At 44.7% G+C, this 13,102-nt stretch overlaps 1 protein-coding gene across 1 annotated transcript in view; it reads left to right on the top strand.

Moving 5' to 3' along the window:
* The window catches only part of LOC122614876 (hemicentin-1), a 126,476-nt gene that overhangs the window by 19,395 nt on the left and 93,979 nt on the right, over positions 1 to 13,102 (top strand). The gene's annotated exons all lie outside the window — the stretch shown is intronic.

Genomic DNA, 13,102 nt, shown 5'->3' with positions numbered 1-13,102 from the left:
GTGAAAAAGTACGCATGTCCTGTGGTTATTGTTATCCTAGTCACTGACAATAGAATTTTTAATAAATTAAAAGTGTTTCCAGTCTGGATGGTCGTATTTTAATTTTCGAGTGCGGCCGCTCACAAAAGTATGCAATAATAAATGGATATTCCATTTGCATACGCATTCCCCATTTTTTTTGTTGTTTTGCGGTCGGTTTGCAGAGTTTTTCGCCGAAAATTGTTTGCCATAAATAATATGTTCAAATACGGAAGCCTGTGTCTGGCATCCGCCCAGAAAATAATGAATTAGAGCCGCGTGTCACTTACACGGCCATGGAAAAGTGCTGGCTGCTGACAGATGGGTTCACTTTTCCCCGTAACCTTTTGCACCTAAGTAGGTCAGCTCTAATGTGGTAAATACACCAGAAATTAGCCCAAACAAATTGAAGGTTGATCTGATTTGTGCAGCTTGAATAATATTCTACTTCCGAATCAAGATTTGCCGTATAATAGTGTTAGTTAACATTTAATTTGGCAGCCTGCTTAACTGGCATAAATCTCAGATGACTTGGTTTTCGCCAATATTGTTGTTTTGCAACGAGTAGTGTTTGTTGTTTAAAGGATTTTCCCTTATCATCTGCTTTTTATCTGGCTCATTTTGCCACCTATGAGTGATTCACTCGCCGGCAGCGCCGTAAAGCTCTGCTAATGTATTTCAATTAAGCCACTCATTGCCAGCTGCAGACCATCAAATGGCTTTATGCAGCAACATTATTGCGCTCGCAGTGCGACATCAATATTTGTATAATTTTTAATGTTTTCGGGTTGCAATCGGATTGCTGGTATTGCTGGTATTGCTGGCATTGCTGGCAAATGCGAAATGGAGCTCTGCCATGGCATATAATTGGGATTTGGGTAAAGTCGAAAACAAACACAATTTGTCTTATGCAAACAACAACCGAGCGCGCTGCAATCACAGCAACAAAAGTGGTGGCAGAGGTGGCACAGGTGGCAGTGGTGGGGCAAACAGCAAACAACGCGTCGTATGCGCAATCAACGACGGCATTTATTTAAATATTAAAATCAGAGCGTCGCCAGCGAAAACTATGACATCAAAATAAATGCAAACGCACGTGTGTCGTCCATGCGAACGTGTACATGCGATGCTACCTGTGTTTTGAGCCGTTGTCCATGTGTTTGAACGAGTACTACGCGTATTGCGCTATTCAGACGACGAATTCACGCCATTTTCAACACGTGATTTTCACACCGCATCAGCGGCAAAAACAAATCCGTGCACACAAGGACATTCACAACATGTCGACTGTTTTCGCATGTATTGACGCGCCTAATTAATCATTTAAGCCTTTTGCCGTGCACCGCGCACCGGGTCCGGAAAAGTCCGGAAAAACACTAACGACCGGAGCAAAGCGCCGAAAGTGCTGTCGTTGCTTGTGTGTTGCTGTTTGTTGTTTAAGTAGATGCGAAAATAAATTATAAATTACACAAAGCCAGCTACTAATGTCATATTATCATTCTATCGTTGCAGGTGAGGGACCACCTCAGGTGATGACAGTTGGATGCGACTCCCAGAAGGATTACTCGAAATAAGATTTGTCGAAATAAGATTGCTATCAAGTTGGTATTTGTGAAAAATGCATGGCTGAGTTTAATCTGTCAATTTAATAGGTGTTTACAATGTTAGTTGTCCTTGGGCATAACTATATCAAAATAAATATGTTCTTGCATACACTTTAGAAGTGATTTAAAAATGCATACCTCCTTGGCAGGATTATTAGGGTTTAGTTTGTCCTGACTTGGTATCTTAGTGCCGTATATTACCAAATCTTAATTGGCCAATCAGCCTGGCCTCTAATCGCCTAACCAATCTAACCGCCGTGTCAGCGATTGCCGGCGCCACCTTGATAACATTGTCACCTAATTAACATGGCACACGCACTTGACCCGACCCACGCACGCAATGTTCCGCATACGCCCCGTGGGCCCTCACAGAAGGGCAAAGCAAAACGACACAGCATTTATGGCGCTAAATTGTAAATTATACAGGCAGCAGTAGCAGCAGCGGCAGCAGCAACTAGAAATGAACATGCGCCCAGGTTAACTGCTGGAGAACTTGGCTAACAGAACCGGAAACGGAAGTCGCCTGTCATGGCGGCGTAGCAAGTGGGGGAGTGGTGGAGGTGTGGCACAGAAGGCAAGGGTAGGGGCAGCCAGGCAGCCTGTTGCCTGTTGTATGCCATTTAAATATGTCATAATTTCATTTATGTGCTCACACACTCACGCAAAAGTCAGGCATGTCATGTACATACTTGGTGTGTGTGTGTGTGTGTTTTGGGTTATTTTTATGGCATGCACGAAATGGTGTTGAAACACCTGTCGCCATTTGCCACATGCTAGCCAACTTTCTCGGCTGATGAGACGTCATATTTCGGGGGCGCCCCACTGAGGCAAACAATATTAGCAGGGCGATGGGCTTCAGAGCTTCTGGCCTTCTGTGCCTTTCGAATTATTTTGTAAATTAGAATGGCAGGGCATCGCAGACTCGACGCGACTCGCAAAGCTGGCTGTTTTTTTCACAGCCTTACAACCGCATGGCTGCAAATTATTTAATTAAGTGGCACTCACCTCGCTAATTGTTTAATTACGGCCGCACATGGTGGGTGTTTGTGTAGTTCAGCTCGGTGCGGTGCAGGCAGCATTTTGCTCGGCAACTTTCAGCAAACTGCTATAATTGACAGCTCCAACCACCGACGACGTCGCAACCGCCGACCCCGCATCCCCGCATCGCCACATCCCCACATCCTCCCATCCATCACGATGGCCTCGTGTTTCCTGTTGCCCTTCAGCGAGTAGTTTGTCTTGGTTGCGGCAAGCGGTAATTGCCACGCCGCTAAGTAGGCGGCGAATTTCTTTACGGGCTGCTAACAAGTTGCACAACTTATGCAGACGCTTGCGGAGATTTAAGTCGCACATAGACTAGCCTGGGCCTTTGTAAATAATAAATAGCTGTTTTGCTGAACAGCTTCAAAGCTTCAAAGTGGGGAATGTCAATACGCGAGGCTGGAGCTTACAGAGTTCTTTGATCGAAGTGTGTAAAAGTATGCTATTTTTTTTTGCATTTGATACATGGGACTTCTTGATCAATAAGTGAAAGGATGAGTTCTAAGTCCTGGTGACTCTATCTAGGCTAGAGTAAAGGATCCTAATAGGTATTGTTTCCTATAACCGTGTTGACTTGTTTTGCCCACTTTGGGTAACAAAACTGTGCGGCCACCTAATTGATTTGGACGCTGTGGAAAATCGAATTTGGATTTGAATTTGGACTTTTTGTTTTTCTCGTATTCGCAAGCAATTAAAATGAATGCCTCATTTTGGTGGCGTCGTTTTTGTGGGTCGTTTAATTAGCAAAGGCATAAATTAGTTGCCATGCTGCGCGGGCGAGAGCTCGATTTATTGATGTGTGCGGGCATTTAAAATTATGCAAAATGCAATTTTATCTAATTAAAATGGACAGCGTTCGCAGCGGGGCGACCTCCTGCAGCGACTAAGCCTTTAATGAGCTTATATTTATAATTTTCTGCGCACTGACCTCCGCTGGGAGTGTGTGTGCGTGTGTGCTGCTATGTGTGGGAGTGTAAGTGTGTGGGTGTGCGAGAGCGGAGTGCATAATTCGTGGCATAGTTTTGGGCGCGCTTTGCTTTTAATTAACCTCGATGGCGGGTTAAACGCTTCGACATGGCCACGAAAACAAATACCCACATAAATAAATTCACGTGGCTCGCTGGCTATATTTCCATTTGGCACGCCACACAAGCGCTGCGGAAAATGAAAAGGATAAATACGAAATTTGTCTCTGTTGTCCTCTTTTGAGCTGCGTTCGTGTTTCTATCGCCTTTTTTTTTTTTGCGACCTGATCCACTTAAGTTTATTAAAAAGCTCGTCCACTGAAACTCGGACTCAGTTGCCTGGGACTCGAGCTTTAAACTGAAAGGTGTCTCATGTTACTTATCCCAATAAATGACGCAACAAGCGACAACCGATGTTTGGCCAGAGAATTGGAAAGGTGGGCCAAGTGAAAGCAACTGAAAGCGGAATACCTCTACATTTTCCTGTATCTAAAATACATTTTCTAGCATTTTTATACTGTGTGTCTTAGATAACAAATTTATAGGAATCACTTTCATAACACTTGCTGAAACATGTTATTTCGAATTTGCATAGTGTGTTTTTTGATTCTCGCTTTTCGGTGCCTCAACGTCTCTGCAAGCTCAAAATATTCGGGTGTCTGCAGACACCCTGGTGTGCGCGCACCCGAATCAATGCGGCACTCTAGGTAGCGGGTACCGATCACACTCGCCACTCATAACGAAGGGTAGAGAAGGCAAACATGCAGAAAAAGGCAAGTGCCCAAAAAGGGATGAGTGGCAAAAACACTCATTTATTTCTCGGAAACACCCGGGTGTCTCGCCAAACACCCGGGTGTCTGTTAGACACTAGAGTGCCTGTGGTAGCATAATTCCTGAAAAACGATATATATTATGCCCAAAATCTGAAGATAGCCTCTTTTTTTCATTCTTTTTACAGAAATTTTAACAACACGAAAAAGACTTTTCTTTTTTATATATTATATTATTTGCTTTGTTAAAATTTGTAATATCGGCTGCCCATATTTAACTTTATAAATGTATAATTTTAAAATAATAATAAAAAAATTTTATAATAAATAAAATTGTATAATAAAAAAAACAAGCGAAAAAAAATATAAATAGAATAGTGTTAATAGATCAAATTAAAAATATATAAGATGTTTGTTAAGACATTAGATACATCAAATCGCAAAACATTGCTCGACCTTTGTTCCTTTCACCTTCATTTTGAGACCGTCTCGCTCACCATACAAATTTATGCATACAGAAAGTACTGCCGATCGTTGCTTGGCGTCACTATTTTGTTGACTGCAGACACCGGTTTTTTGTGCAATACAAAGACACCGGTGCAAAACACCTGTTTTTTTGCTGAAATAGAGTGTCTACAAACACCCGGGTGCTGAAACACCCGGTGTTTACCGGGTGCACTTAGGGTGCCGGTGGCTTGCTGCAGTTCTCTGATTTGTATCTCCTTTGGCCATAAGCAATTTGCGTTGATATAGAATTTCCGGTATGGCGTAGATATGCGAATGAAATGCTTTTTTAAATGTTTGTGTCGCTTCGATGTCGCCTGGCGATTCGTGCCACATGCAAGCAAGTGTCCCTCTTCCTCTCCCTTTCCCTTCTTACCACCCAGCTTGCCCTCTCGCTTGCACCCATCACCGCCATTCTCGCTTTGCAGGTGACTTTTTGGCTTTCATCTTTGCCGTGTCTCCGTCTCACCTTTTTGCCATGTGTTTTGTTTGGCACGCAAACTTTGCCGCTTGTATCGAGGGTCATGTTTCACGTGGCTTCCGCTCGGCCCCTGTATGTGTGTGCAGGTGTGTGTGTGTGTGAGCAGGTGTTTGTGTTACCTACTTCCAGCAGGCGGGTCAGCAACTGTGTGTTTGTGCTTGCGTGCTGGGCTCCAACTTGGTCGTGTTCCACCGAAATTTATGACGACAATCGTGTCTATCTGACGGTCTGTTTGCTTTGGCCTGTTGCCTCTAAGCGGTGGACTGATAAAAATCACACTTTAATCATGGAATGCCACCGCTCCATTCTGCAAGCCAAAAATGGAGTTCAAAACTTGAATTTATTGCTGCTCAAGTACCCTACATTTCTGTTTAAATTGGTGCTATCGGTGTCTAAGAGTATACAAACTATTAGGTCACATACAACAATCTAAAATGTATGTTAAATTAATGAAAATGTATGTTAAAATAAAGTGTCCAAGTTTTCCCAATCTCACTCTGTTTGCCGAGTTCAGTGACCTGGAATGGCACACTCTGCCAAAAATGCGCATCGCCTAATGCCCAAAAATGGCCACCAGTCGCTCTCCATCTCTCTCCATCTCAATTTCGCTGTGGCCACCCATAATCGAAGCCCAAATGAGAAATTCTTGTTGCACACCGAAAAGGGCCAAATTCCTGGGCCTGCAGTTGGCCTCGTTTTCATTGCATTCCGCCTGACATCGCGGCCAGCGCCTAAGAGTGGCCTCCGGCGAATTTAATGCACCCACACTCGCATCCACTCCAATCTACTCCACTCCACTCCCCTCCAATCTACTCCACTCCATTCCATTCACATCCATGGAAATGTAGACAGCGGGCGGCTTCATCATTCCGCGTCCATTAAATCGGCTGGACTCAGCCGCTGAGTGGTTATTGATTAATCGCCAGTCGGGACTTTCCCGCCGAGAGCTTTTCCGGCCTGTCTCCGTCTCCGCCTCCCTCCGCACCCCCGCTTCAATCGACGCCCCTGACCCCTGACCCCTAGCCCCGCGCGCAATCAGACCCCCTTCTTGTGTGTGAATTCAAGTGTGCACGGAAGCGCTGATAGCTGATGTTGGCATGTGGGCTTTAAGCCAGCACTTAAGTTAACCCATTAACGTCAGATGTGCCGGGCGCCACAAAAAAGTGCCTCAAAAATGCTTTCATAGATTGCGGCTTTGAGTGGAATGCCGCGAGGTATTTAACCTACTGCAAAATAGTTACTTTCAGTATGCAACAATGTCTGAAACTACTCAACTATCACGGTGGAAGTTTGGCTAGAAGTTAAAACGCAGGCTGATTCGACGTAAGTTTACTACAAAATTGGTAGTGATATCTGCAAGTCGAGACTATCGAAACTTCGTGATTGCTTCATATGTATTTGATGACCTAATATGCATTGGAATAATCTAATGACATTTCCTCGGTCTGCAGTGAAAAGCTAATCCTATTAAGTGACTTGCAAGTTTGATGGCAACAGTTATTGCATAATTTAAAAGGCAATTGTTGCAAAAACTCGCCATGCATGCCGGATATGAATTCATATTGCTTTTCGTTTATTTTCGACAATTGGCCACGGCGCTCAACGATTCATTACATTTGCTTTTCCACTGGTTTTCCATTGCTTTCCCCGGCTTTCCACTCGCCAACCAGCAAATAAATGCGAAATTTCCGCGCTTCCTCGCATGCACATTTTCGATGGCTGGCAATCAACGGATTGTGGATTCTACAACTAAAACTATGCAGCATGCATTTTTCGCCAGCCGCAGAAAACAATGATTGCCATTGTTCGCCGAGGGCCGAGTGGCGAGTTGTTTTGTTGATTTACTACTGACCCGATTTTCGGCCTTGTCAACACAATGGCCTAGTGACTAGCTGGGAATTTGTCGCCGCTGCCCAGCTATGTGAAACTAATAGTTGCATTCTGGTGCGAACTGGTTGCAAACGGGCTAACTCAGCCCCCTCGTCGCCATCAGCGACTGGCATAACTTTGGGCGCCGCATATGCAGGCCATTGTGTTGGGGCGCAAAGAGGCATGCAACAGACGTGCCACGCCCTCACCTCCGCCCTCGCCACGAGCGCCGCCCTTAAAGTTGCAGGAAAATGCCTAAAGTTATGCACTGCAATTTTTCGTGCCACGTTTTTTGCGCCCACCGCACACACGACGCCGGCGAAAAATGTTCGCCTGGGATTTTCCTTTTTGTTTCCTCACATTTTCCCACACCCCCCCAACACCCCGCATTTTCCCGGCCGCACCAAATTGTTGCATATTTTGCGGCACATGTGTTGCCGTAATTTGGTTTACATGCCCACGACTTGACAGGCGGCAGGAAAACTGTGGAAAAGGCGATGACGAGAAAATGCCGGCGATGTGCAAGTTTTATTTTCCAGCTTTTCCAGCACTTTTTTTCTTACTTCGTGGCTTACTGCGATGGCTTGCCACTTTTAAGCCAGGCGAATGCAATGATCTGCTTGGCTTTTCATCGAATTGTGTCAATTTATGTTGCGATTTTCCCCGGTGGCCATGGCTTTTATTTTTCATCTAATACAAAGTTTCGCCTGCAGTTTCGCAGCCTTTGCAATCTGTGATTTTTCATTGTGTCAGCCACTGACACACATACACTACTCTCACTACTCACCCTCTTATTGGAGGTCCTTCAGCTGCCTCTTGTGTGATATTGAGTGCACTTTGTCAAAAGTTATTTTGCAACATTTGCTATTATGCGCTCGATAACAATTTTATAACATTTTCTCCCAGTCACCATAGCCCCCTCTGCCCCTTCCTCACTCCGCTGGCCCTGCTCATTCAGCTCGTTTTTTGCGTTTCGCAATTTATTGTGTTACATATATTATTATTGTGTACTGAAAAATGCATTTTTCATGACATAACAACGACCCGCTTGGCATTGGCAGCCCGAATTGGGTTGCCAGCCGCCCGTTTCCCATTTCCCATTTTCCATTTCCCAAGCTCCACACTCCACACTCCTCAGCATCCACATTCCAATATACCACCATATACCATATACTCGTACCGATGGGCAAAGTTTTGGGTTGAAAAATGGCTCTTGGCCTGGGATCGGGATGCTGGGCACTGCCAGGTCTTCCCGCTCCACGAGATGCGTATAAATTGTTTGCGACAGTAATTGGAACACAATGTTAAAGCATGAAATTTTAATTTGATTTCCGATCGAGCCCTTCGAGTTTATTCAGCCCACAACAAGTTGGCCCACATTGAAGTTCGCAGAGAGTCGTTAAGCGAAGTTGATATGATTGAATGCATAAATATGAAGCAAGATATTCGTGCTTCGGCGGCTGCCTTAACAATTTATTGCAAATTTAAGTGCGGTTTTCATGGCTCAATTACCTATTGAGCGCTTACGAGGCAGTAATTTGTTGCATTATTTATTACAAGGAGTCAGAACTCACAGATATGGAGTTTGATTAAAGCTGCGAACTTTATGATATTCTTTAATTATATGTGCTGGCCTATTTTCTTTAACCTGCGAATGATGGATTTAATATTTGTCCCTAACTATTTGCTAAGAATTCATAGCAGATACATTTTGAAGAACTCATTCTAATGAATTCGTCAGTTTTGCTTTATTTTCTGCCATTGTATTTGTAGTTTCTTCTGGGCAAACTGGTCTGCAACTAGTTGTTGACATCAATTTACCCGCCTGATTGTTTTTTGACTCTTCTCCGGCTTCCGTCTGCGGAATGGCCTTCTCCTCCATCATGTGGCATCGGATGAATGGGGCTTCTCTGCCAGTCCACTGCAATCCTCTCCGCTCCTCTGCTCTCCAGTCCAATCCACTCCAATCCAAACCACTCCGCCGTAATCGAATGGCATTCGCCGAGACAGAGACAGAGACAGAGTCCAGTTTCCAGGTAACCCACATGGCAACATGCCAGTTGCCTGCTGGCCATTGTCTTGAGTTGGCCCGTTGTCCGTCGCTTTTGACCTGGCATTCAGCCGACTTGGTTCTTGGTCATTCGTCGGTTCGAATTAAAGCCGATCCTGCGTTCTTGCTAAATTTCTACGCCGTAATCCCATTAATTGCACATCCGGTTTAAAACGAGACGAAGCCAGTAAGCCGCTCAGCATTATCAATCAAAGACTCGCTTATCGATTGCACATGCTAAAAGTTGGAAAATTCGATTAAAATCGAGGAAGCCTATAAAAGCCAAAACAGCAGCAACAAAGAAATTCGCATCATTAATTTTTTGCTCACAGAATTTATCGCCTATGATTATGAAGGCGGCTTACAGCACAAAATAAAACAAAAAAAGAGAAACATGCAAAGGACAAAAGGGAAACATGTGGAAACCCATTTCTAACTTTCTTTCCCTTTCGAAAAACGGAGGGGGAGGGGGGCTCGCTTTTCGCCTACCAATCATTATTCAATATGTTGACTTTTGTGCTTTCCACATTTGTTTCGCTCCAAGCCACATAAGTCATGTTGTCGGTGGGATGGGCGGGAAATGCGGAAAATGGTGAATGTGGGGAATGTGGGGGAGAGGGCATGCAAAAGACAAAGAAAAATTTGTTCAAGTGGCCCGAGAGAAGGGAAAGCGCAGCGCGTCGATGTGGAAATTGTGATAGTGAAAGGAGAAGGAGAAGGAGGATGAGGGTAGCTACTAGCTACTTGCTACTTGCCACACCCCAACCCATCCTGCCCCACCCCCCATTTCCCACCCGAACAATGAACTGTGCGGCAACAGTGTCGAAGTTGTTTAACTTTGCATTTGTCCGGGTCCTGCCAGGGTTCTGGTAGGATTCTGCCAGGATCCTGCCACAGCTCTCCCTCGTCCTGCCATTATCCTGAGCAGCAGCTTAGTGTAGCCTTTGATTAGGGCCACCTACAAGTGTCAGCTGGCCGAGTGAAAAGGATCCAGGTGTCGATGCCGCTCTGGTGGGAAATCAGCAGAACTTTAAATGGCAATTTAAAGGTGTTTTCCATTGGCTGCTAGGCGTTGAAAATGAAACAGCATAAATCGGAATAATCCGCAATAATGGAATGCATTAGATTCGGTTGATGTTTGCCCAGCGCAAATGCAATTAAAAGTTTCGAAATTAAAAGCAAATACAACGGCCGAAAAATTTAATTACGCATATTAATTCAGCCGAATGGCGGAATGAAAAATTAAGACTATTCTCCCGCCGCTCTGTTAATCCTTATTTATTTTCAGCTCTTCCCACTGCCAATTCATTTGCCATCAATAAAGCGACCGCAGATGGATGGAAATGGAGATGCCAATGGGAATTGGTTAGGGTATGGAAATGGGTATGGAACTGGAACTGGCACACTGTTTTATTGTTTTTCACCCGTCAATTATGGGGCGAAAGTTGTCAATGGAAATGATTTGCCAAGGCGAGCTGAAATGGCGAAATGAAATAAAAATTCAAGCTGCAAATGAACTTGCCAATTGCTGGTCGAGTTTCCAGTTCGGTTTGGTTCGGTTTTGTAAATTTAATTTGCGTTTACCCAACTGGATTCGTTTGGCACTCGCCTCTATTGCCTGATGTTTTGCGGTTAACCAGCAATGTTCGTCTGCAACACATTTGCAGTTTTACAAAGCTCGACGAAATGATTTCATCCGAATTTCCCACTTTTCCCCTCCTTCGCTTCGACCTCTGCTGACCCTCCTTTCCCGTCTAACAATTTCCCGGGATCGTTTGCATTGTTGCGGTAAATTGGTAAAATTTACATACCATTGGCTTTTATTGTTTATGTATCGCTGGCATCATCATGAGCTTGCTGCTGATAGCTTTAAAATTGCGGCGATTAAATGTCAGTAGTCGCAGCCACTCCTCTTTCGGATTTGCTTTTATTTTAATTGGTTTGCTCAGCTCTCAAAATAACACTTATAATTGGCATTTTCTAATTATTCAACTGTTTAGCAGTGCTTCTGGTTCGCACGATTATTGATTTGTTCGGTGAGCTGAAAAGCAGTCAATGGATTGACATTGCTCATTGGACTGGCTTTATGAAAAGCTAAGGAATTAAGTTTGAAAGTGTTTTAGTCAGCACTCTCGGCTATCAGATACCCTGTAACCAGCTGAAGGAAGTGCGAGAGAGGTGGAAATATGCAGGCTTTTCTTATCAATCGTACTACTTCTTTATCTGAGTTTATACTTATAAATAAGTATCCCTGGATATATTATTTTATAAACTGTTTTAAGATCTTCTGTAAGTTATTAGTTTATATGGACTTCTCGAATATTTCAATGCGGTGTTTAAGGATTTTAGGAAATACACATTTCTTGATTTCGTGCTTATACATTCGTTTTAAAGCCCATAAACCAAAGGGCACTTCACATTTTGACCATAAATAAGCGAGCACACCGGCATTTAAGTATTTCGCCCGGGAAAATGTGCGGAAAATGGAGAACTACTGGCAGCTCCCGGTCGACGGCACCTGCCCGTAATGGGTTTGCCCACCATATGCTTGATTTATGCGGCAAGGAAAAGTCGAGGGCCCTCGATGCATCTGCTGTTTGTCCGATAACTTGACTTTCAGCCGGAGAAGCTTTTGGGCCAACCTTCAAGCTCCTGTTAACATACAATCGTCATGTAATAGTTTGTCACTGCATTTCGTTGTTGGGTGGCATAATGACAGCTGTGCGACATGTCATGGGGTATCGGTATAGCAGGATAGCAGGATAGGAGGATAGCAGGATGGGAGGATAGCAGGATACCCGGAATTCGAGGGGCAGTGGGTGGCCGGCCATATGCAGAGTCATATGAGTCCACATATTGATGATGTGCGTCAAATGTCGCTGCTGTTGCTGTCAATTTTGTGGGCCACAATGGCGGGGGAATGCCCCTTCTTCCGCCCCTCTTGTTTGCCAGTGTTTTCCCCATGGCAGCGCTTGCTCCATTTATGTTGCCCCGGGGTCAGGGGTCAGGGCTCAGGGGTCAACTGCTGTTGCTGCATCTATCTATTGTAGCAGTTGATGTTGCTGCTGCTGCTGCTGCTGCTGCTGCTGCAGCTTGTTTGACAAATTGATCGCGTGATATGTTTGCCCAATGCTGTCATTGTTGTGCCACAGTGGCCGCATAGTTGTTGCACCCATTGTTTGCTGCCGCACATGCTTATATTCGAAGTTGCATTAGTTTACACTACACTGCATGGAGTGGTCTGCAGTGCGCCTCGTATGTACATACATGCATGCATTCTGTGCTCGAAATTGCTTTTGATGTAAATCGAATCCTTTGTGTCCGGCAAATAGCAAAAGCCGAGATGTAACAACTCCAAATTGGTAAGCCCGTGTTGGACAACTTTGTAGCCGACTTCTGATTGGGCTCAGCTCCCACATTCTACATCTCCAGTCCTTTGCCAGATTTCGCATATGCATAATCGAGGAGCGACGTCCTTCGTCATTCGTTGGTTATGAGTGTAGGGGCGAGTCCTGCGAGTCATGGCAGTCATGGGAGGATGGGAGGCATGGGAGTCCTGGCAACGTCAATTCGTTAACAGCTCCGTCAGCTTTGCTGCTAATTTTGTTTGCCTTGTGTCGCTACCCAAAACCCGGGCATCCATAGTCACAGTGCTGGTGGAAAGTATGTGCACGCTTTGTGGAGTCCGAGTGGTACGTTCATCCCCATCCCCCCAACGTCCCACCCCACTTGTCGTTGTCGTCTCTCTTTGTTTGCCCTGCACTCCAAACACTGCAGACAAAATGCTGTCGAAAATGTGG

Source organism: Drosophila teissieri, chromosome 2R (assembly GCF_016746235.2).
Source record: "Drosophila teissieri strain GT53w chromosome 2R, Prin_Dtei_1.1, whole genome shotgun sequence".
Taxonomy (NCBI): Eukaryota; Metazoa; Arthropoda; class Insecta; order Diptera; family Drosophilidae; genus Drosophila; species Drosophila teissieri.
This window is presented reverse-complemented; position numbering and strand designations above follow the sequence as displayed.